The following is a 23,859-nucleotide window of genomic DNA, read 5'->3' as shown; positions in this document are numbered from 1 at the left end:
GTCCTGCTGGCCCCACCAACTCCAGTGCTGCCTGGAAACCAGCCATCAGCTCTCATTAGTGAAACGCCTTCCCCCCACATGGAGGGTCCTCCAGCAGCACCTTGTGTGTGCATCTATGTGTATGCACCCTCAACAGAACTCCATCGCTACATGGCCAGTGTAAAAAAGGGAGAGTCTAGAAATTAACAACCACGTTTAATGGCCAGAATTAATTCACCAGGTTCATCCTTGTCAAGCAATTAATGACAGAGGGAAGAGGCCATGGAAACCAGGTGGGGACACTCAGAAAGTCGGGGTTGGGTATTAATGGCCCTGCTCCAACAAAGTACATGCCAGGCCGTTGCTGGGACTCCCCCCATATGAGTCAGGGGAGGGGTTTCATCACTGCAGTCATGTTTATTCTCTCTGTCCATAACCATGAGCCTGCATTAAAATAATTAGCTCCTGGGCCCAGATCCCCAAAGGGGTTTGGGATCCCAGTTCCCAACAGAAGTCACATCACTCCCCAAGCAGGGCTAGGCTCCAAAATACCTCTGAGGATCTGGGCTCTGAGCCAGTGATGGTGAGCGCACCGGCAATGCTGATGGATGGATGGATGAGACAAGGTGCCCATTGACTTCAGCGGGAGCTGGCTGATGCAGTGATCTCACACTGGGCCCTAACACACATACAGCAAGGCTTTGTCGGCAGTGGCATGAACACAAAGGTGCTTTTGCCAGCATGATGACAAACCTGCAAGAAAGGTTTCTCTTGCTCTACAAGAAAAGGCATGTGGGCTTTACCGCGAGGTGGCTGGGCAAGGACAGGGCTCTGTCCTCATCTCATTTACCTCGTGGTAAACCAAATCTCGTCTCCACTCTCTTTTTATGGTAGGAGAGCTCCTGCAGGCTCATGATCCCACGGTAAAACTGCACTTTCGCTGGCCAACTAAACTCCAGATCTGCTCTCTGGCCCCAGCTTCTCAGCCGTGGGGGTACATGGAGGGGAGTTGCAATGGCTCAGCAGAGTCTGTGAAGTTCCACTGACACGCACTTATCTCTGAAGGGGTTTGGGCCCCCCCAGTCCTTTATCCCCCAGTACATCACAAAGCAATTTCCCGGTTTGCCTGGCTTGCTGTTGAAGGCCCTGTATTGCACAGGCCCTTGCTGGGAAGCACTGGGCAACCATATCAGATGATTTGAGCCCTCTCATAGCCCCTCTACCCAGTACAGTGCCAGCTAAATAATCCCATCTGCCCCCTCCCCATCCCAGCTCTGAGTGTCTGGTGGCCTATTGTGAGAGGCCTGTGAACTGTTCCTGGATGAGACTGGGCCCCCAGCCCTAGAAGGTGTTTCACAGCCAGCAAGGCATGTAATCATGGCATGCCACTACCAGCTGGGCTGATGTCACCTACCATCGTCCAGCCGTTTTAACCCCTTGAGAGCAGCGAGGCCCAAACCTGGCCCAGCTTGGGACTGTGCTGGCAACCATACAAACAGCATTAGTCTGCAGATCAGTCCATGGAGACTGCCAAGCAACTTGGACCGAGATGGCGCACAGTACACGGGGATGCATAGTCCTTGCACAGCACTGGGCAGAGCAGGCCGCAGGATACCCCCAGGCCAAGCTGTGGCTAGTCCTGCTGCATCCCTGGCCAGGTGACGTTGAGCAGGCAGGTAGCCCATTGCTCAGAGTGGCTGCAGGTGGTTAGTAGGAAGCACCTGAGCCAGTGCCAGGAGTTTCAGTCTGACCATGTCTCTGCTCCTGCCTGCCCTATGACAGGAGGCTGGGGAACGCCCCATCCCCCCACTGGATTCTCCTCAGGATTCTCCCCAGGCTGCTGGCTCCAGTGCTGCCCCCACCTGGGACTGGCAGGGGCAGGATGTTTAGATGTGGAGCTGCTGGGCACGAGGGCAGCCTGGAAGCACAGGCACAGGCTTGGGTGGCTGTCGTAGCGCAGTCTTGTTACGCTGTGCAGCCAGGGGGCGTTGGCAGAGAAAGGACAGGCCGGCTCACAGAGAGCAGAAGTGGTGCTGGGGTCTGTGTATGGCATGCCATGGGCTCGGTGTGCCAGGGAGCTACTGGGGATGTGCGGGGGACCAGTGCCTCAGCACAGCTAGCAGAAGACAGTTTTAGGTGGAATGTGCGAAACTCTGGAGCAGAGGATGAGAGACTGGGTGGGTGAGGGAAGGTGGTGCTAACACTGCCGGCAGGGCCCCAGGCTGCATGCAGAGAGAGCTGCCCACGTGCCCGCTCCATCAGCCCCCAGGCCCGGCCTGGGACCCCAGCCACCTCCGGTGGTGACTCCTCACACCCTTTTGTAGCCCTTTGCACTGCTCCCCATCCCCTGCCCCATCTCCACAGAAGCAGCCCATGACGGGTTCCCCCCAGAGAGCCACCTGGAACTGGGGTATCACTGAGCCCTCTGACCCACCAGCCTGGGCTCCCTCTCAGCACTGTGCTGCTGTGACAAGCTGCAGACCCGCTCTCTTTTTATGGTAGGAGAGCTCCTGCAGGCTCGTGATCCCTGGTCCTACCACCAGCATTCACACAGCCAGGGACACACCCAGCTGCACTTACTTGCCCACTGGCCAGCCACTGCATGAACCAACAATAGAGAGGCAACTGCCAAGATAACCCCCAGCTTCCCAGCCTAGGTCCCCACTGCTGTACCGTCCTGCCTGCTCAAAATCCCAACCAGTGTGAATTTATTACTCAGTTTGCCTTTCCCTCAATGTGGAGAGGAAATGCAACAAGCCTGTTGACCAAGCTGAGATTTTTTCCCAGACACTTCACTCAAAGGCACATTGGTTTAGGTTAAAACATAAACCAAGTTTATTAACTACAAAACGATAGATTATAAGTGATAGCAAACAGATCAAAGCAGATCACCTAGCAAATAAACAAAACCTCAAACTAAGCCTAAGATACTAGGAAGACAGGATATGAATCATCAATTTCTCAGTCTGACTGATGATACAAGCAGGCTTGCAGATTCTCAAGGCACAAGCTGCACTTGCTTTGCAGCTTGGGATCCCCACCCCGTTCTGTGTTCTTTTCTTTCCGAGCTGTTCTTAGGTATTGAATTGTGGGGGAGTGAAGAACAACAGATGAGTCACTCCCTGCCTTATATAGCTTTTCAATATAGCAGGAACCCTTTTTTCCAAAACCAGTTCCCAGCCCAGTTTGTGGAAATATACAGGCACCCAAAATGGAGACCAGAGTCATGTGGCCTGGTCACATGTCCTTATAGAGTCATAGCAGCCATTACTTACAAGCTGTTCTCAGGAAGGCTCACTAGGTAGGGGATAAGCTTCTCCTAAAGCCTGTTGTTTCCCTAATGACTCATTGCCCTGAATAGACCCTTCCCAACCATCTATCTAGACTGGAAGCATCTTGTTTAGTGGGTGTTGCCCCGGTGTAACTGCATTTGAAGTACAGATACATAGTCAATATTCATAACTTTAGATACAAAAATGATACATGCATATAAATAGGATAATCATATTCAACAAACCATAACTTTTCCAATGACTACATGACCCGCTTTGTACAAATTGCATCATAATTAACTCATAATTATATCATAATCATACCCCAAGGATGAATATGGGGTGTAGTGTCACACAGCCATGACCCCACTCTGGACAATATTTGTGGTAAGGCTGATGTGACTGCTTACAGGCCCCTGGCATAGCTTGGCTGCCTTCAGCCTGTCTGCTGGGGATGAGGTACTGAGCTAACCAGAGACACGTGGGCTCAGCACTGGGCTCAACTCATTATGCTCCATCTCCAGGAAGGGGCCTGAGCTTCCTCCATGTGCCACCCTGGAGAGGCTGTGTGGGGAGGGCTGCCAGGCTGGGGAGAGGTGTAAGGGAGGCACCCAGGGCCTAGGTCCTTGTAGCCCAGGGATGTGATGCCTGAGGAAGCCAGCTGGATGCTACCATTGCAATAGTCACTCTCAGGGGATCTGGGGGCTTCCCTTCCTGGGTGGAGCAAACAGTATGGCAAAGGGAGGCAAAGCCAAGGCTGAGCTAGGGGGTGGGCCAAGCTGAGCGTGGCTTTGGGTCGAGCCAAGCTCTGAACAAGCTCTCCCTGGCCAACTATTGCTGGAACTGGGGGCAAAGGCCTAAGGAGCAGCTCAGATTTGCACAGACCGGCTGCTTCGCCACAGGGAGCATTTGTATTGGTTTGGATTAAAGGCACTAGGGCGCGAATGCAAGGCTAATGCACTGCTGGTCTCCTGACGGTATGCCTATGGGGCAGCAGACTGGGGTTTGCCTACCCCGGCGGGGGGGGACCCTGAAGGATGTGGAAAAATTGGAAAACGTCCAGCGGAGGGCAACAAAAATGATTAGGGGACTGGAACACATGACTTATGAAGAGAGGCTGAGGGAACTGGGATTGTTTAGTCTGCAGAAGAGAAGAATGAGAGGGGATTTGATAGCTGCTTTCAGCTACCTGAAAGGGGGTTCCAAAGAGAATGGATCTAGATAGTTCTCAGTGGTAGCAGATGACAGAACGAGGAGTAATGGTCTCAAGTTGCAGTGGGGGAGGTTTAGGTTGGATATTAGGAAAAACGTTTTCATTAGGAGGGTGGTGAAACACTGGACTGCGTTACCTAGGGAGGTGGTGGAATCTCCTTCCTTAGAAGTTTTTAAGGTCAGGCTTGACAAAGCCCTGGCTGGGATGATTTAGTTGAGGATTGGTTCTGCTTTGAACAGGGGGTTGGACTAGATGACCTCCTGTGGTCCCTTCCAACCCTGATATTCTATGATTCTATGATTAAGTGGGGGAAACTCTTGGGGGATGGGAATGATGGCAAATCCAGGTCTACAGGTGGGGGATGTTCATTGGGGGCGCTCAAGGGGCAGCTTTGAGTGTGTGGGGCAGGAGTGGGGGTGATGGCAGGGGTAGACCTGGAGATTGGGGGCATGGCAGGGGACAGATGTGACTGGGGTGCTGGGGCAGGGGACTTAGTGGTACTGGGGGCAGATCTCTGTGGGGTGGGGGCAGATTTGCACATGTGAGTGATGCTCCAGGCAGGTGGGCTGGCTGGGTTACAAATAGTGCAAAAGAAACCAGTCAGCTCAGAGTTTCAGTATAAACACTTGCAGGCTAACTGCATGCTTGGACATATATTTTTAAAAATAAAACAACAAGGTCAAGAAAAAAAATTAATGTCCCTCATTTCAAGATGTATTTTCCCACCTTGTCCCTCTTTTGGGGGTCCTGTCCCTCATTTCAGAGTCTGGGGGTTGAGTGGTATGGCAGCAAGTTAAAGGGACATTCACCTGTTGGACTTTCCCACTACCAGGTGGGAAAGTGAGGGTTCCTGACTAAGAAAGTGTGTGTGTGTGCAGGGGTGGGGGGTGAATTATTGTTTGCATAATTCTGCATTGTTGTTCTGGTGTTTTCCCAAATTCCTGCTGGGTTCCCTCCCCTCCTGATAAATGTTTTCTCCTGTTTTACACAGCCTCGGGGCAGGGCTAGGGAGGTTAGTTTTGCAGGTGGGAGCTAAGACTCTGGTTTATAAGGCTAACTGGAACCCCGAGATCAGTGGCTCCCAAATCGTGATGCCATCAGCAGACAGGGGTCGTGGCGATCCCTGATGTGTGAGGGATGCTATTTGCTCGTCAAACTGGTGTCCTCCATGCTGTGCGGGGTCCTGGCGAGAAAGATTTCATTCAAATGGGGTCGTGCCATTGGGAACCCCGCACTATGTATCAACCCCAGCCCGTGTTGCTGCTGACACCGCCCAGCCCAAGGGTTACAGATGGTATCTAAATGGATTGGCAGTTCTGCCTATGGGCCAAACTTACACACGCAACCTGTCGCTGGAAGGTGGCGCTAAGTGCAGAACTGCTGCCATGGTCCAGCTACGCTGTGGCTCGACGCCTAGCCCTGCTGCTCAGCGGCTGATCTGCCTGGAGAAGCCTTGGGCTAGATGTGCCTAGGGCACATGTTGGATGCGGCTGTGTCAGCGCAGTGGCTCCTTAGCCTCCTGCTGTCAGCACCAGGTTTAGGCAGCTTAGCAGCTGCTGTGCTTGGTATTTGTCCTGTTAGCAAAAGAGGCTCCCAGCAAGGGGCCCAGGCCAGTCATTCCAGGACAGGGAAAGTCTAAGTCATTCCTGGGAGGCAAGTGCACCACGTGTCAAGGGAGCACGGAGCACACACAGGGAGTGGCTGAGTGGTGCCCTAGACTCCAGCAGCCCCCAGCAGTCCCTCCCTAAGGTTAGGTCAACAGAGTCATTGGAGAAGGCTGGGGTTACAGACAGGGAGCATGGGAAGGATAGTGTGAAAATCAAACTCAGGTGACGTAGAAACAGTAGTGACGATAGTCACAGTGAAGGGAAATCACAGGCCTGGGAGGAAAGCTTCCACTGAAACATTTTGTCGCTGGCTTTTTTCACATTTTCACCTCAATGGTTGCACATGTCAAAAATGTTTGTGTCCCCCTCCCCCCCAAAAAAAACCCACAGTAACAATGGTTTGATTTCGAGCACCTGCTGTCTGATTTTTTTCTGGCTTAAACTGGACATTTTCCACCTTGCGCGGGTTTGTGGGAGTTGGGTTTTCAAGGGTGAACAAGGGAATTGGGCCTGGGTCAGATATTCTCGTTGTTAAAGAGCCGGAGCTCATCTGCCCAGCACTCATCTTCCTGCACTCTGCTGTATGGTTACTTCTTTCCTCCATCCTCGGCATGAGGGTGCCAAAGGCCCCTGGAGCTCATCTTGAGCCCGCGCCACCTCTAGATAGCTCCTCTTTCTAGGGGCATCACCCACAGGTGGCTTGAGAAGCTGAGAGCCCCATGCCTTCCTGGCTCCGGCCTGTATGGCTGTTTTGGGCAGCTCTTTCACCTGCAGGGCTCCCGTCCTTCACCCCGAGACATCTGCTCGGGGAAGCAGCCTCACAGCTAGGTGTGGCCTGGCAGCCTGTTTTCCCTGTACGGAGGGGGGGTTCCACACACCTGGTCAGCCCCTGGATAGCAGGCACGGCTCAGTCTGTGCTCACCCTGCTCTCCCAGAATGCCCCATTATCACTCTGCTAATTGAGAGAATTATCTTTGGACTCTGCAGCTGTCTTGACTCCCTTGGAGGGCCTCGTGGCAGGGGTGCAGCAGGCTCTCTAGGGGGAAGGGAAGCCCGTTGCAGCAAACAGATGCTAGGGGACCTGGGGCCCAGCTGAGGCCGTGGTTTGTGACTATAGGGGCTGCATTCAGGCTGCTACCATGTTTGGGTGTTTTCAAGCTGGCCGATGACTCAGAGCTTCCCTTTCAGGGAATTGTTGACATACTGGTGGCAGAAGCGAGAATGCCTGTGTGTCACTGGCACGGGAGAGGCTGTGCAGATGGCATCAGGGCACCAGCACTGCGAGGCCCAGGCAGATGGCACCCCTCGGAGCAGGTCTCAGCACCTCGGACATGAGCAGCTGAGTCTGGAGACAGGGCAATTCCATCCTCCCAACATTAGACTTCATGAATGCAATGCTGGCGAAAGGGTTTGGCAGAGCCTAGGCAGGGACTGCTCCCCTCTCTGCCCTCTGTCCAGGTGCTCCTGCTCCTGCCTCTGCCCTGGGGGAGAGGGGTGTTCAGTCTCTGGGGCCTCTGGCCCCCTCTGCTGAGTCTGGGTGCAAAGTGCCAGCTGTGAGGCTCCAGGGACAGGACTGAGACCCACCATCTCATTCCACCCAAGAACTGCTCTCAGCTGAGTATGAACTGCATCCAGGCCCACCAGTCACCTGGAGGGGAACAGCTCCCGAGCCTTATGTCAGCCTGTTCTCCACCTGAGCTAGCTGGGGAGGAGGCCACGGACTGTGTGTTTGTGTCCCTCTAGGTGTCTCACGTAATCTCCCCAGCAATGCCATCATAGGGTCATGTGCAAGAGCACCCACGCCAGCCAGTGAGAACGGTAGTCTGTCTGTGAGGGCTGCGCTGACCCTGCAGTGCAGGGGGCAACCGAGCCAGTACACTGCGCCTTCCCACATCACGACCCCAGCAGAAGTGATTTCCACTGGCCCCATTCTCTGCCAAATGAGCCCTCGAACCCCCCCTGCCTCCTTCACCCTTGGGCATTGCTGCAGGGGGAAGAGTTCAGGGCTGCTGAGATGGCACTGAGCCAGCTGATGTGGTTCTGAGACCCAGCTCCTCCTCCAGCTGGCAGCTCTGTGTCCATTCTGCATAACTCTCCATTGTACGTGGGGACTGGAACCCAGCCAAAGGGATGGCATAGAATTGTCTCTGCGTCGGCCTGTCTCAGAGCCAAGACGTGGGACTGGTTCAGTCACGGTTCTGCTAGTAACTGGACACGGGAAGCTGCTGAGCCACGTGGAGATGCAAAGATGGCTCTCCCGGGGTATTTGCTGCAAGGTTTCTGGGCATGGATCCCTTGTTTTTGCCAGGGGGATGCTGTAGTTTGCCGTCATTTCCTGAAGTGCCACCCATCAAGAAAGCAGAACTTCTGGGTGTACCGAGGCCCTACCAGCCAGCATGCTGGCACCAGTCCTACTTTCATGGGGTGATGCTCAGGAGACTGGGGGCAGGGGTTGCTGGGCAGAACATTTTCAATCTCTCTATAGCTCATCAAGGCAGAGCTGTGCCCCAAACCAGCCAGCTGTGTCACCCCCGGGAGCATGAAGAGAAGGGTACCATGCAGGCAGTGGGTGTGATGCCCCACAGTAGGGCACAGCAGAGTGCTTCCAACCCACTAGCACTGGCAACCCTGGCGATGCGCTAAGGCGCTGCAGTGAAAGACTCCATACCCCAGGGAGAGCTGTCTAGGCTGTTCCTGTTCCTGATGAAGGGCTGCTCTCACCTCACCAGCCACAGAGCAATTCCGACCTGCTTACCCTCCAAACAAAAGGAACCAGCATAGCGGCTCTAACGGAAGCACCATGCATTGAATGATGATTGAACCATGATTTAAGGACTTCAATAGCTCAGACATGGGTGAGGTTTTTCATAGGAGTGGGTGGGTGAGATTCTGTGGCCTGCGCTGTGCAGGAGGTCGGACTAGATGATCAGAATGGTCCCTTCTGACCTTAGTATCTATGAATCTATGAATCTATGAATGCTCTCTGGCAAATCCGGCTGGCAGGATGGGTGCTGCAAACTAAACATGGCCAGGGTGCTTTCCAACTGCCCCATTCATCAAGCTGGCAAGCAGGACTGGGAGTGCTATGCCCAGCCACTGGCTCAGGTCACTAACAAAGCGAACAAGCCATGGTTCTCCCCGTGGGCATTATGGGACATGCTTTCCCTGCAGTGAACGGTCGAGGGGACAGGTCTGCACGGAGGTTGTTTGTTCAAGCACAGCTGAGGCATGAGCCTCTTGACTTGGCGCCCACTTGTGCCAGGGTGGCATTTAGTCCTTTATTTCTAAATGGAAAATGGAAGCTTAATGGTCCTGGGTACCTCTGTGAAGAGCCAGAACAGGGATAGCCTGGGCTGAGAGAGTCCAGCTTTCCCCCCAACTGAGCCTCAGCCTGGCCACAAAAGGGCCCTCCGCAGAGGGCCAACAAAGGTGCCCATTGGTACATTCGTTGGTGATGGGGTCACTTATTTGGCTCACAGCACCTGGGCCAGCCGGCTTCATCCAGGCCCCATTGATGAATGGGTGGATTCCAGCAGGTCACTTTCTGACCCATCTCCTGTTGGGAGCCACCCAGCCCATCTCCCTTGTGCCGAGAAAGCTGCTGTCACTCCACGCCCCCCAAACTGCCAGCCGTGCCCACTGGCGCTCCAGGAACTGGAGCACTCCTGCATTGCACCCCGGGGGAGTTACAGATCCTCATGTGGCCCGCGGCACTGCAGCCTCTGAGCAGCTCTCACTCCACAATGTACTCTTACCCTAGTTGCGCAGGTGGGAAACTGAGGTCCAGAGAGGCTCCGTGACTTGTCCAGGGGTCACAGGAAGCCTGCGGTAGAGCAGGGAATTGAGGCCTGGGCTAACTCCCTGAGCACGGGGCCAGCCCAGCAGTTAGCACTGCTGTTGACTCATTTGGGTTTGAGCATCAGTCTCTCCCTGTCTCCAGACCCCCACCACCTTTCACCCTCCATTCTGTGCCTCACTGGGAGGCCTGACACCATCTGAGCTCCCCCTGTTTCTGGCTGTGCAGAGTGCGCCGTTCATCCTGACAACAGTGCCAGGATTTGCAGCAGCTTCTCGCCCGTGGCGGGATGCAAGCCAAGTGCGGCTGCTGGGAGCTGGCTGTTGGCAGTTGTCACAGAGTCCCTGGGCGATGCTCTGGAACTGCTCCCTATGAAGCCAGTCAGGACTCTGGGGAAGTCTCCTCTCTGTGAGCAGACTGTCTTCAGGACACACAGCTCACACAACTTCCACCTTCCTGGGACTGACCTCGGAGCATTCAGCATCCTCTGCCCCTCCGTGTGCTTCCCACAGCGAGTCCACCCAGGCGCGGTCCTGGGGAAGCCAGAGGGTCCTGCCCCCCAACTTCGCAGTCAGACGTGACTCTCAGCCAGCCAGTAAAACAGAGGTTTATTAGATGACAGGAACAGGGTCTAAAACAGGTTTCAGAGTAGTAGCCGTGTTAGTCTGTATTCGCAAAAAAGAAAAGGAGTACTTGTGGCACCTTAGAGACTAACAAATTTATTTGAGCATAAGCTTTCGTGAGCTACAGCTCACTTCAGGTGCAGAGAACAGGACCCCTCAGCTGGGTCCATTTTGGGGGGGGCAGTGAGCCAGACAACAACGTCTGCACTTCACTCCATGTCCCCAGCCAGCCCCAAACTGAAACTCTCTCCAGCCCCTCCTCCTCTGGGCTTTGTCCCTTTCCCAGGCCAGAAAGTCACCGGATTCCTTTGTTCTCCAACCCTTTAGCTCTCACCTTGCAGGGGGGAAGGGCCAGGCCATCAGTTGCCAGGAAACAGGGGGTTGGCCATTCTCTGTGTCCAGACCCCTGCACACACCTGCCCTCTACGGCTCTGCAATAATCATACACCCTTATCCCACCACATAGATACTTAAGAACTTCAGAGGGGAAACTGAGGCACCCCCACACTATTCAGAGGAAATGTTAAGAACAGTCCTGCTTCGTCACATCTCTCCCCCCTTTGAGACCGAACTGAGCGGGGTCACTTTAGCCGGTGACCTGGGGAAGTTCAAAGCCACCAACGTTCCCATGGAGGCCCCAGCATCTCTCCCGTTCCTTGGTGGGAGTTATACCAGGCCCTTCCAGTTTCACGCCCTCCCTTAGGTCGGGATGGTCGACAGCGCTCACATGCCACATATGGGAAGGTTTATGCGGCCCGTGCCCTTTTTTGCCATCCCAAAACCCCCGGGAGTCAAACTGGGATTGGGTCTTCTCCCAGCGTTCCAGTCTGGAGGGCTGCAATTCGGGCTCTCTTGGTTAAGAGTCCCCATCTTGACCTGGACCACATACTGTTCACTTACAGAACTAGCATGGAGACATTCCTTTCTCAACAACCTTGTCTCCCCAACAAGCTGGCCAAACACAGCCACTTGGTTATAGGACTGTTTAACTTTCTTAACAGCTTTCACTTTATCTGATTTCAGAGTATTAGCCGTGTTAATCTGTATTCGCAAAAAGAAAAGGAGTACTTGTGGAACCTTAGAGACTAACAAATTTATTTGAGCATAAGCTTTCGTGAGCTGTAGCTGTAGCTCACGAAAGCTTATGCTCAAATAAATTTGTTAGTTTCTAAGGTGTCACAAGTACTCCTTTTCTTTTCACTTTATCTGAGACCTTCTCAAAGCTATCCATTCTGGATCTTACAACAGGAAAGTCAGTGGCTTCATTCACAACAGAAAATTTCTGGCTGTTAGGAACTGAAACTTTCTTGATTAATTGGTTTCAGAGTAGCAGCCGTGTTAGTCTGTATTCGCAAAAAGAAAAGGAGTACTTGTGGCACCTTAGAGACTAACAAATTTATTAGAGCATAAGCTTTCGTGAGCTACAGCTCACTTCATCTTGATTAAATCACTTTCACACCCTTCAGTTGCAGTAAACTGCTTGCAAAGACTACCATGAGGATTCCTTTTCCTTTGGCTTTTCTATACAACAATTCACCCTTCACAGAAATTCTGCCCTTACCCTCTTCACCTAGGGCTTGCTCTAGAGGAACACTTTCCTGAGCAACAACAGACTCTTTCTGGGTCTCACTTACATCCAGAATTACCTCTGGCCCATCATGCGGATTCCTACACAATCCCCTTTCAGGCAAACTTACAGACTTCCTAGATAAAAGGTTAGAAGCATTCTCCTTCCCTTTGCCACACACAAGTTCAGGAATCTTTTCCTTCTCGCTACAGGTTTCCACACCCTCAGTAGGTAACACAATCAAATCACCTTTATGCTCTCTTTGTGCCCTGGCTAGGATCTCACTCTGATTAGAGAGTTGCTACACCCTTTCCCAACCACACACTAGCAAGAGGCAAAATACAAGCACCAGAATTGTCTGGTCTCTGGGATTTTACATAGACACTAACTGGATGCGACCTAGTTACAGTGCCATTCTCCCGAGCTGACACAAACTTAGTACCATTCCCTTCCTGGGCTTTAGCTGAATCCAGAACCAACTCTGAGACAACTGCACTATTCTCAACCATCACAGGCTGAAAGGCCCCTTCTCTCTGCTCCACAGACAAAGAAGAGCCGGAAACACATTCTCCTTTACCAGACACACAGCTTGGGATCTAATTCCCCTTGTCCCAGCACACAAGGCTGTTCACAGACAACTGTTTGGAGACCGGGGTAGCTCCCTCCATAGGCAGTCAATACCCCTGACAGACACAGGCACATTTCCTTCACTGTCACAATTCTCCACCAGCTAACAGGTAAGGTACAGGGACACTCATCTTCCACTACCCTCACCTTCTCACACTGCTGACTAGACAAAGCCATCAGCTCACAAGGCTGCCTAGGCTCATCCAAACTTTCCTTACCAAGCACCTTGCCACTCCCAACAGATAACATGCCCTGCCTGTGTCTCCCCCTCCTCCCCTGGGGTCTCAGCTCCCACTGTGCTCAGCGCCGCTCTTGCTGTCCCAGTGGGGGTAGGCAGCAAGCTCGCTGCTTTCCTCACTGCATCAGAGCCAGCATGAGCCCCCTGAGCGCCCTCTCCAGTGTGCAAGGGAGCAGGGAGCATCTCTCTGTCCCACCCAGCCCCAGGGGTCTGGTTACAGGCAGGCAGGTAGCCTGAGCCTAGCAGCTCCTACCCACTGCCAACCAGGTCATCTGCATTTTCACTGACAATTTTCCTCTCCGCCGATTGGTTCCACAGATTCAAATTCAAACTCTTGGCCGTTACAGGAGCAGGGCCTGGATCCTGTCCTAAAGAGACACAGTCACCCCGCAACAGGGTCTCACAGCTGATATCCTGGAGAACCCCAACGACCAGCCAGCCCCACACCTCCTGGGTTTACAAAGGGATCTGGGCCATAGGCAGGGTGAGGGGCTTCATTTCTGGGACCCTTACCCATCTCACAGAGCCCCTCAGCATCGGAGGCTGCACCACCAGGGGCCTGACAACAGTTCTTTCTGTCCCAGGATCTCGCCACCCCAGGAATGTCTCCCCATTGACCATCACCTTCTGCTCCCACTGGAGGTCCAAGGGGCCTGACCCCAGGAAACTCCACACAGACATATAGGTTGGGACCAGGAGTGGGAGCCTGTTCACCTCCCCACCCATCTGGCTGACAGCGTCTATGGCCTTGGGACCTGGCAAGGGAGCTAGACGCCGGGGCTTTTCCGCAGGGTCCCCCTGGTTCAAATCACCAGCCTGCTCAAAGGCAGTGAGGTGGGCACCCACATCCCCCCTCCTTAACCAGGGGCAGCAATTTAGTCTCGAGGTTCCCTGCGGAACTGGCACCCCAGGGTCTATCTCCACTCACCCCTGGGAGGTCCCCTATGCCTCTCCGCTCCACCATCGCCAGTTCATGCTGCTGCTGCTTCTGCAGCTCTTTCTTGGACTCTTGCTGTCTCTCACAGTCCTCTTGCTCTCTCGGACTCAGCTCCAATCCCGTCCGTCTCCGATCCCCAATGGGGAACCCGATCGTGAAGACCCCTGTCTGGTCAGGGACAGGAGTCTTGGGGATGCCTGGCTACCACTCCAGCTGCTTCCAGATCCTGCTATAGCCCCATTTGGGGTCAGAAATCTGCTCCTTAGAGTGATCATCCTCCTTCAGCTGCACAATTAACTGTGCTTTGGTGAACTTTCCAATGTTCAACCCTCTCTTTTTGCACAGAGTTACAATGTCCTTCTTAAGGAGATGGTGATAGGCCATCACTCCGCTCTTCCCAAGTTGCTGTGGATTCACAGGCCTGTATGCTCTTAGCTCCCCATGGTTTCCAGGGAGAACCCCTGGTGTGCCAGCCCTTCTCGAGGTCACCACCTCATTACCAGGGTCGAGCTGCAGACTCCTCCGCCCCTGGGACCGCTCGCTGCAATCCCTAGGGGAACCCTGTTACTACAAAAGTCCTTCTCTCTTCCAGGGCCAAGCTGCAGGCTCCTCTGCCCCTGAGACTGCTCACTGCAGTTCCCAGGGGGACCCCATTACTGCACAGTCCTTCTCGCTTCTCACAGTCACACACTCCCAGGGGTAAACCGCCCCCCGAAACCGCTCCTCTCTGAGCCTTCAGCACACCTGGTCCTTGTCAATCCCCCTTTGTTTTACTGCTCCTCAGCCAGTAAAACAGGTTTATTAGATGACAGGAACAGGGTCTAAAACAGAGCTTGTAGGTGCAGAGAACAGGACTCCTCAGCTGGGTCCATTTTGGGGGGCAGTGAGCCAGACAACAAAGTCTGTACTTTACTCCATGTCCCCAGCCAGCCCCAAACTGAAACTCTCTCCAGCCCCTCCTCCTCTGGGCTTTGTCCCTTTCCTGGGCTGAGGGGAAACTGAGGCACCCCCACAATATTCAGAGGAAACATTAAGAACAGTTCCGCTTTGTCACAGCAGCGTGTCCCCCTGCATGCCTGGTGACGTGGCTTGTGCTTTAAGGGTCCTGAGAAAACAAACTGTTCCCGCTCCCGAGAGTGGAGAAAAACCCGCTGGCAGGGTGCCCTGGGGAGTAAGTCTCCAGGGACCCTGCTCCCTGGGATCCTCATCAGACCAACTGCACTCCGTCCATTCTCCCACTCCCATGGGCCAGCAACTGGAGCGTTTGGGGCACTCCCAGTCCAGCAAGTGACTGGCTTTCCCTACTGCTCCAGGGTCTTGTCTGTACAGCTCTCCATCCACCATAGCTGAGACACAGGCTGGGTGGGCTGGGGACTCTTCACTTGCCCTGGGCAGCAGGCCTTTCCTGGGGATTTTGTGCACACATGGGTCTCTCCTGTGGAGTCAGAGTCCTGGCTTGCCACACAGAAATGAAATGGCAGCTGAATGGAGGAGGACAATGGACAGCTAGCTGGCTCCTTGCCTGGCTCAAATGGCTCTGAAGCATCTTCTGCACAACCCATGACTAAAGAAATCTATGTCCCTGTGCTGAGCTCCAGCCGCGGCTCATTGGAGGAGGCACCACAGCAACTGCTCCTATCCTGGTCCAAGCACTGCTTATCGATGGCTGAGACAGCCCAATCCCACCATGACGTCATCTGGCTCTGCCCCCACAAAAGCTGTCCGAGGGCCAGGACCCTTCAATGCCACCTGCCACCTGCCTGATCCCTGCCATGGTGATCTCTGCCCAGACACTCAGTGGGCCCCGACACTCAGTGTGCCAAGACAGCCCCAGACAGGAGTGCACCCAGTCTGATGACATGAGCACCCGGATCTAGAGGCTGCTGGCTTTACAGGTGGTGAACTGGGATCCATGGGGCATATCCGCAGCCCACAATCGAGTGCACCATGGAGCCTGGTGCATCCGTCACTCTTGCCGTGCTCCATCATGGACACAACAGAGAACAGCAACTGTATGTCAGGGTGTGCTTACCCCAGAACCCTAAAGCAGGCCATGATGCGGTCCCCATCCCCAGGCAAGACCAGCATGCTGGCAGCCGTCCCCCTCGCTGTACCACGTTAAGTCCAGCAGCCCCTTCCCATGCAGCCAGCAATAACGCTGTGCCAAAAGAGCAGTGGAAAGGCAGAGAAAATAGAGGCAAGGGGCAGCCTTTTCCCCCTGAGGAGGCTTTTCATAGCTCACCCCTCATGGCCCACACATAGAATCATAGGATCATAGAATATCAGGGTTGGAAGGGACCGCAGGAGATCATCTAGTCCAACCCCCTGCTCAAAGCAGGACCAGTCCTCAACTAAATCATCCCAGACAGGGCTTTGTCAAGCCTGACCTTAAAAACTTCTAAGGAAGGAGATTCCACCACCTCCCTAGGTAACCCATTCCAGTGCTTCACCACCCTCCTAGTGAAAAAGTTTTTCCTAATATCCAACCTAAACCTCCCCCACTGCAACTTGAGACCATTACTTCTCGTTCTGTCATCTGCTACCACTGAGAACAGTCTAGATCCATCCTCTTTGGAACCCCCTTTCAGGTAGTTGAAAGCACCTATCAAATCATAGACTATCAGGGTTGGAAGGGACCTCAGGAGATCATCTAGTCCAACCCCCTGCTCAAAGCAGGACCAATCCCCAGTTTTTGCCCCAGATCCATAAATGGCCCTCTCAGGGATTGAACTCACAACCCTGGGTTTAACAGGCCAATGTGCAAAGCACTGAGCTATCAAATCCCCCCTCATTCTTCTCTTCCGCAGACTAAACAATCCCAGTTCCCTCAGCCTCTCCTCATAAGTCATGTGCGTCAGCCCCTAATCATTTTTGTTGCCCTCCACTGGACATTTTCCAATTTTTTCACATCCTTCTTGTAGTGTGGGGCCCAAAACTGGACACAGTACTTCAGATGAGGCTTCATCATTGTCGAACAGAGGGGAACAATCACGTCCCTCGATCTGCGATAATGTCCCTACTTATACATCCCAAAATGCCATTGGCCTTCTTGGAAACAACGGCACACTGTTGACTCATATCCAGCTTCTCCTCCACTGTAACCCCTTTTCTGCAGAACTGCTGCCTAGCCATTCAGTCTCTAGTCTGTAGCGGTGCATGGGATTCTTCCATCCTAAGTGCAGGACTCTGCACTTGTCCTTGTTGAACCTGATCAGATTTCTTTTGGCCCAATCCTCTAATTTGTCTAGGGCCCTCTGTATCCTATCCCTGCCCTCCAGCGTATCTACCTCTCCTCCCAGTTTAGTGTAATCAGTTTAGTGAAATCCACACCATCCTCCAGATCATTAATGAAGATATTGAACAAAACCGGTCCCACGACCGACCCTTGGGGCACTGCACTTGATACCAGCTGCCAACTAGACACGGAGCCATTGATCGCTACCCATTGAGCCCAAAAATCTAGCCAGCTTTCTATCCACCTTATCGTCCATTCATCCAGCCCATATTTCTTTAATTTACTGGCAAGAATACTGTGGGAGACCGTGTCAAAAGCTTTGCTAAAGTTAAGGAACAACACGTCCACTGCTTACCCCTCATCCAGAGAGCCAGTTATCTCATCATAGAAGGCAATTAGATTAGTCAGGCATGACTTGCCCTTGGTGAATCCAGGCTGACTGTTCCTGATCACTGTCCTCTCCTCTAAGTGCTCCAGAATTGATTCCTTGAGAACTTGCTCCATGATTTTTCCAGGGACTGAGATGAGGCTGACTGGTCTGTAGTTCCCAGGATCCTCCTTCTTCTCTTTTTTAAAGATGGGCACTACATTAGCCTTTTTCCAGTCGTCAAGGACCTCCCCCAATCACCATGAGTTTTCAAAGATAATGACCAATGGCTCTGCAATCACATCCACTAACTCCTTTAGCACCTTTGGATGCAGCGCATCCTGCCCCATGGACTTGTGCTCGTCCAGCTTTTCTAAATAGTCCCGAACCACTTCTTTCTCCACAGGAGCCTGGTCACCTCCTCCCCATGCTGTGCTGCCCAGTGCAGCAGTCTGGGAGCTGACCTTGTTTGTGAAGACAGAGGCAAAGAAAGCATTGAGTACATTAGCTTTTTCCACATCCTCTGTCACTAGGTTGCCTCCCTCATTCAGTAAGGGGCCCACACTTTCCTTGACTTTCTTCTTGTTGCTAACATACCTGAAGAAGCCCTTCTTGTTACTCTTAACATCTCTTGCTAGCTGCAACTCCAAGTATGATTTCGCCTTCCTGATTTCACTCTTGCACGCCTGAGCAATGTTTTTATACTTTTCCCTGGTCATTTGTCCAATTTCACTTCTTATAAGCTTCTTTTTTGTGTTTAAAATCAGCAAGGATTTCACTGTTAAGCCAAACTGGTCACCTGCCATATTTACTATTCTTTCTACACATCAGGATGGTTTGTCCCTGTAACCTCAATAAGGATTCTTTAAAATACAGCCAGCTCTCCTGGACTCCTTTCTCCCTCATGTTATTCTGCCAGGGGATCCTGTCCATCAGTTCCCTGAGGGAGTCAAAATCTGCTTTTCTGAAGACTAGGGTCCGTATTCTGCTGCTCTCCTTTCTTGCTTGTGTCAGGATCCTGAACTCGACCATCTCATGGTCACTGCCTCCCAGGTTCCCATCCACGTTTGCTTCCCCTACTAATTCTTCGCGGTTTGTGAGCAGCAGGTCAAGAAGAGCTCTGCCCCTAGTTCGTTTCTCCAGCAGCTGTACCAGGAAATTGTCCCCTACACTTTCCAAAAACTTCCTGGATTGTCTGTGCACCGCTGTATTGCTCTCCCAGCAGATATCAGGCTGATTGAAGTCTCCCATGAGAACCAGGGCCTGCGATCTAATAACTTCCGTGAGTTGCCGGAAGAAAGCCTCGTCCACCTCATCCCCCTGGTCTGGTGGTCTATAGCAGACTCCCACCACGACATCACCCTTGTTGCTCACACTTCTAACCTTAATCCAGAGACACTCAGGTTCTTCTGCAGTTTCATACCAGAGCTCTGAGCAGTCAAACTGCTCTCTTACATAAAATGCAACTCCCCCACCTTTTCTGCCCTGCCTGTCCTTCCTGAACAGTTTATATCCATCCATGACAGTACTCCTGTCATGTGAGTTATCCCACCAAGTCTCTGTTATTCCAATCACATCATAATTTCTTGACTGTGCCAGGACTTCCAGTTCTCCCTGCTTGTTTCCCAGGCTTCTTGCATTTGTGTATAGGCACTTGAGATAACTTGCTGTTTGTCCTGCTTTCTTAGTATGAGGCAGGAGACTTCCCCTTTCGCGTTCTCCTGCTTGTGTTTCCTCCCGGTATCCCACGTCCCCACTTATCTCAGGGCTTTGGTCTCCTTCCCCTGGTGAACCTAGTTTAAAGCCCTCCACATGTGGATATGCAGGCTCCAGCCTGCATGCTGGCTGATGGTCCCAGGCTTGGAACAGCTGGGTCAGCCTGGAGAAGGAAAATCTGAGTCATCACCAGGCTCCTGCCTGCCACAGGGAAAGAAAATGAGAGGCAGGCGCTGGGGTGGCTGGGCGCTAAGCTTGAGAGTAGAGGCCATCGGACTGCACTTCCCACTGGGCCCCTGGGGGGCGCCATCCAACCAACTGGGATAGCGGGCAGCTGGGGACAGCATGGTCTGTCTGAGGGGCAGCTACTCGCTCCCTTAGCCGTTAGGAGTAGTAGCTATTCAAGCTGCTGTGAAAGGGGGAGAGGGGGTCCCACAGAAAATTTTGACTTTTTGTCAAAAAAAACCTGGAACAACCCAAACAGGCGTGCCCAGAGTGCCACTCTAGGATCCAAGCAGAGCTTTATGCTGCCTATGCCACACCAGCCCTGTGGGGGCTGGGGCAGCAGGGAGCAAGGCAAAGACAGTTGGGGGGCTCCCCCTAACACAGGGGCACTAGAACAATGTGTATAGTGGGGGTGCTGAGAGCCATTGAACCAAACTGTATATAATGGAAACCACTTCAAGCTGAGGGTTGCAGCCGTCCCCCGCAATCTTAGTTCCAGTAGCTGTGCCCTGACCTGGGGGGCCCCTGTGCAGCCACTCAGGCACTGCGGCAGCTGGGACCTCACTCTCTGGGCTCACAGCCTGGCTGGGTTGTTTGTGCCAGGTACAGAGGAACACTGGGAATCCCAAGGGGTGCCGAGCCCTCTGTTATGTAAATGTGACCGGCCGCCATGGAGCTGGGAGCCGGGGTTATGCAACAGGAACAAAGCCCTGCAGCTGTTTTTCATAAAGTGTGCTTGGCTTGGCAATTCCTCGCCACCGGGCATCGCCATGGGCCATGGCTCTGCTCTCCCCTTGGTGAACGAGGTGCAGAGCAGGCTCCGTGTCCCACTTTCTAGGCTGTGCAGCAGTCATGGGGTGATTGCACAGCTCTGGGGAGGAATGATGGGGCAGTGACTGTTGCTCATGCCAGCCCATGATCCCCAAACAGATGCACCAGATGCCAGCGGGGCACAGATGAGGTGCTGATGAGGCCACCAGAGGTTAGGCAGCCTGGCCTAGGGGTGGCAGGTGCAGAGAAGAAGGCCCACATGCTGAGTGGGGAGCTGTGGGAGCAGGCCAGGGAGTGAAGCGACCAGGCCATGAGGCCAGCTGGAGTGTGTCCATGGAGGGGTTAATAGCAAAAGTACTGGGGGCTTGCAGCCCAAGGCCCAGGTGCATGTCAGTGACAGGCTGGTACTGAACTGGGGCATCAGGAAGGGACAGGGCTAAATAGCCACTCTGGAGCTGGGCTCAGAGCTGCCGGGTTCCTGTCCCGGTGCTGCAGGGCCACAGCGCCAGACTCAGCCCAGGCAGGCAGGGAGTGGGTGCTAGCCCGGGTTATTTCACACAGAGCTAGAGTCATGCCTGTGTTGCCCCCTGGGAGGGTCACTAGCTGCCCCCCAGCCAACAGGAGCCCTCTGGGGTTACTCACCCCAAGTGGGCGCTGGCAGTTTGGGCTGCAGGGAGGCTGGCATTGGTGGTGACTCCCTCTGTGCAATGGCCAGGTCTCATCGGCCTGCCTCAGGACTGGTCGCTCTGCGGAGGAGCAGAGAGAGAAGGGGCCAGCCGTGGTGCTGTTCAAACTCTTGAGGGTACCCAGAGGTGACATGTGCGGGAGCATGTGGGGTCACATGCCTCCCCCCTAGATTTCTGCCAGGATTTGCCGGCCAGGCCCCTGCCCTGTGTGGCAGTCCTGGAGCTAGTGAGCTGCAAGCTGTGGCCCTGGGGAGAGACAGCAGTAAACAGCTGGGAGCTGCAGGGAGGGACCACTGAGGGTAAGAGTGGGGCTTGCTTGGGGTGAGAGGGGGGGCGTAACTCAAGCTGTTGGGGGTGAACCTTTTAATTGTGGCCCCGTCATTATCAGCAGGTACCAGTTGTCTCTGATGGGTCCGATCGGCACGTGGGAGGCTGTGTGGTGAGGACCTCAGGAAGACAGCATTCGCCATAGGTCTGGTCAGCCAACTGCACAGCGCTGGGCTAGCCAGGCTGCGGGTCGGGATTGAGGGCATCAGCAGACTAGCAGGGCCAAGGGGCGCAGGTGGGTGATGCCCGGTTAGCCCGAGCATGCCCAGTGCTGTCTTGGAGCAGCAGTGCTTCAATCACTCACTTTACCGAGCTCTTAACACTCACTCACAGTTTGTGTATTACAAATACAGTCAGCCAGGAGAGCTCTGGGAGAGATGTGAGTAAACGTTGATTGGCAGCTCCTGGGCCCCCGCCCCAAGCTGTGACCCCTTTGCCCAGCCCTGAATCAGTGTGCCCTGGGGAGTACAGTGTGAAACACACACACAATAACATTTGAAAGGGCAGATGCCTTTGGCCATGGTGTCTTCCCCAGGGGATTGGAGAGGCTCAGAATATCTGCTGGGAGCATAGGCACCTGTCAGTGCTCCCTGGGGAATCTGCAGTGACTTGATTGGCACCAAGGTAACCACGACCCCTGGGCAGAGGTGGATTAAGGTTTTGTGGGGACCTGGGCCAGAGCAAGTGGGGGGCCCATCCCTACCTCTTTTGCCTGTGGCCCTGCCCCTCATTCGCCCGTTCTGCCTGTGGGCCCACCCATGGCCCCACACTATTCTGCCACTTCCCCCCCCGGCCCAGCCCCTGTTCCACCCACAGTCCCACCCCCATTCCGCCTTCCCACTGCGGCCCTCTGTTTGCTCCTTTCTACCCCCCCCCCGCAACTGCAGCCCTAAGAGCAGAGCTCTGTCCCCACCACAAGGGCCCCAAGACTGCATCAGGGAGTGAGAACTCTCCCAGCTCTGAGGATGCAGCAGGGAGCAAGAGCTCCTCCAGTCCCAGTGTTTCTACTGGGAAGTGGGGTCAGGGTGTGGACACTTTCCCTGCCCTGCCCCCCCCCCCCGCTTGTCTGCTGGGAGCAGGGTGTCCATTTTGGCTGGGGTTGGGGGGGGGCAGGGCAGGGAATTGGCTGGGGCCCCGGCACAAGCCCTGTGGGTCCATTGGCCAATCCACCACTGCCCCCAGAGGTGGGTTCCCCCTAGAAACAGGCCCTGAGTCAGTCCTTGATGGCAATCCATTGCATCCTGGGGGTATCTCCACTGTGGCTGTTGAGAGCATGTGTGTGGGGGGTGTATTTGGATCAGAGTGGGGGGTCTGTCCTGTTGCAGAGTGTGATGGGCTAAAGGGGGTGAAAGGGTTATTGTGGGCCTGAGAGTTCAATGAACCCACCTGGCAGCACCTGGAGGGGGCCAGGCCTAGGTACACCAGAGTGACAGCCCTGCTATAGTTAAGGTTTAGACACAGTCCAGGTTTCTGTTTCAAGCTTGACTCTACTAAATTCTCTACACTGTACACGGTTACTCAGATTGCCTTGAATTTGGTGTGTCTCATCGGGTCGCAGGGTTCTGTTTCTGATCCAAATTTGGGGCCATTTGACCAAGGGGTTCCTGAGATAAAGCTTCCCCCACAAAAGCATTTATGAAAATTGTTTGATTTTGGGAACCTTTTTGTGCCCACAGATAGTGATGAAACCAGGGCTCAGATCATAGCCTCAGGGAATCCAACATTTGAGGGGTGCCCCAGCCAAGTGCATGCCCCCACAACCCTTTGGGAAAAAGCAAAATAAATGTTTTTTTTGTTTCTTCTGTCTAGCACGTGGCAAGCTTCTCATGCTACATGAGGCACTAAATGGGTTAAAGTGAGTATGCGTGGACGGAGGAGTTATTTGCTTTGTTAGCTTCCTGGGCTTCCAGCTAGCTGGATAACTCAAGGGGATAAGCAACAGTCTTTTGAATGCTTAGCCAGTGTCAGTAATCCCATCTCGGGACGAGGGTGGAAGGCTATGAGGCTATTGCTAAAACCTGTCTCTGGCTGGGCTGGGTTTTATTTCGGCAGAATTGTTTGTGAAAAAAGATGTGAATGGCAGGGGAGGGGCATTTAGGGGGTGAAAGAGTGAGGGGAATGGGGGAGGGGGTTGGGGGGCTGCATCGAGGTGAGGGGGTAAAAGGGGATGTGTGAAAAGGGTTGGGGGCTCAGGTAAGATGTAAGTGGCAGGGGACAAAGGGGAGAATAGGGGCAGGGCCTGTCAGCCCCACATTCTCACCTTCTGTGTGTGCCAAGATCAGGGCCCTTTACCCTACTTCTCATGTGAGCTAGGCTCTGGGCGTTTTGGATTATTACCTAGGCACAGCAGCATATCAATGCACTACAAGGTGAGGATATAAACATGGTGAGGATACAAACGAGCATGGGTGCTGGAACAATGTGTATAGTGGGGGTGCTTAGAGCCATTGAACCAAACTGCAAACCCTGTATAGAATGGGAACCACTTCAAACCAGGGGGTGCGGCAACACCCCCAGGACCCCTGATTCTCGCACCAATGCAAATAACCAGTAGTTCCTACCAACAGACATGTCTCTGTTTAAACAATTTGTAAACTAAATGGCAAAAACCCTTCGCTAATGCAGAGTTCAGGCTGCCGGCCGAATGATAGCTTGCGCTGGGCTCAGGAAAAC

This window comes from Dermochelys coriacea, chromosome 9 (genome assembly GCF_009764565.3).
Source record: "Dermochelys coriacea isolate rDerCor1 chromosome 9, rDerCor1.pri.v4, whole genome shotgun sequence".
NCBI classification, from domain to species: Eukaryota; Metazoa; Chordata; order Testudines; family Dermochelyidae; genus Dermochelys; species Dermochelys coriacea.
Note: the sequence above shows the minus strand (reverse complement) of the source record.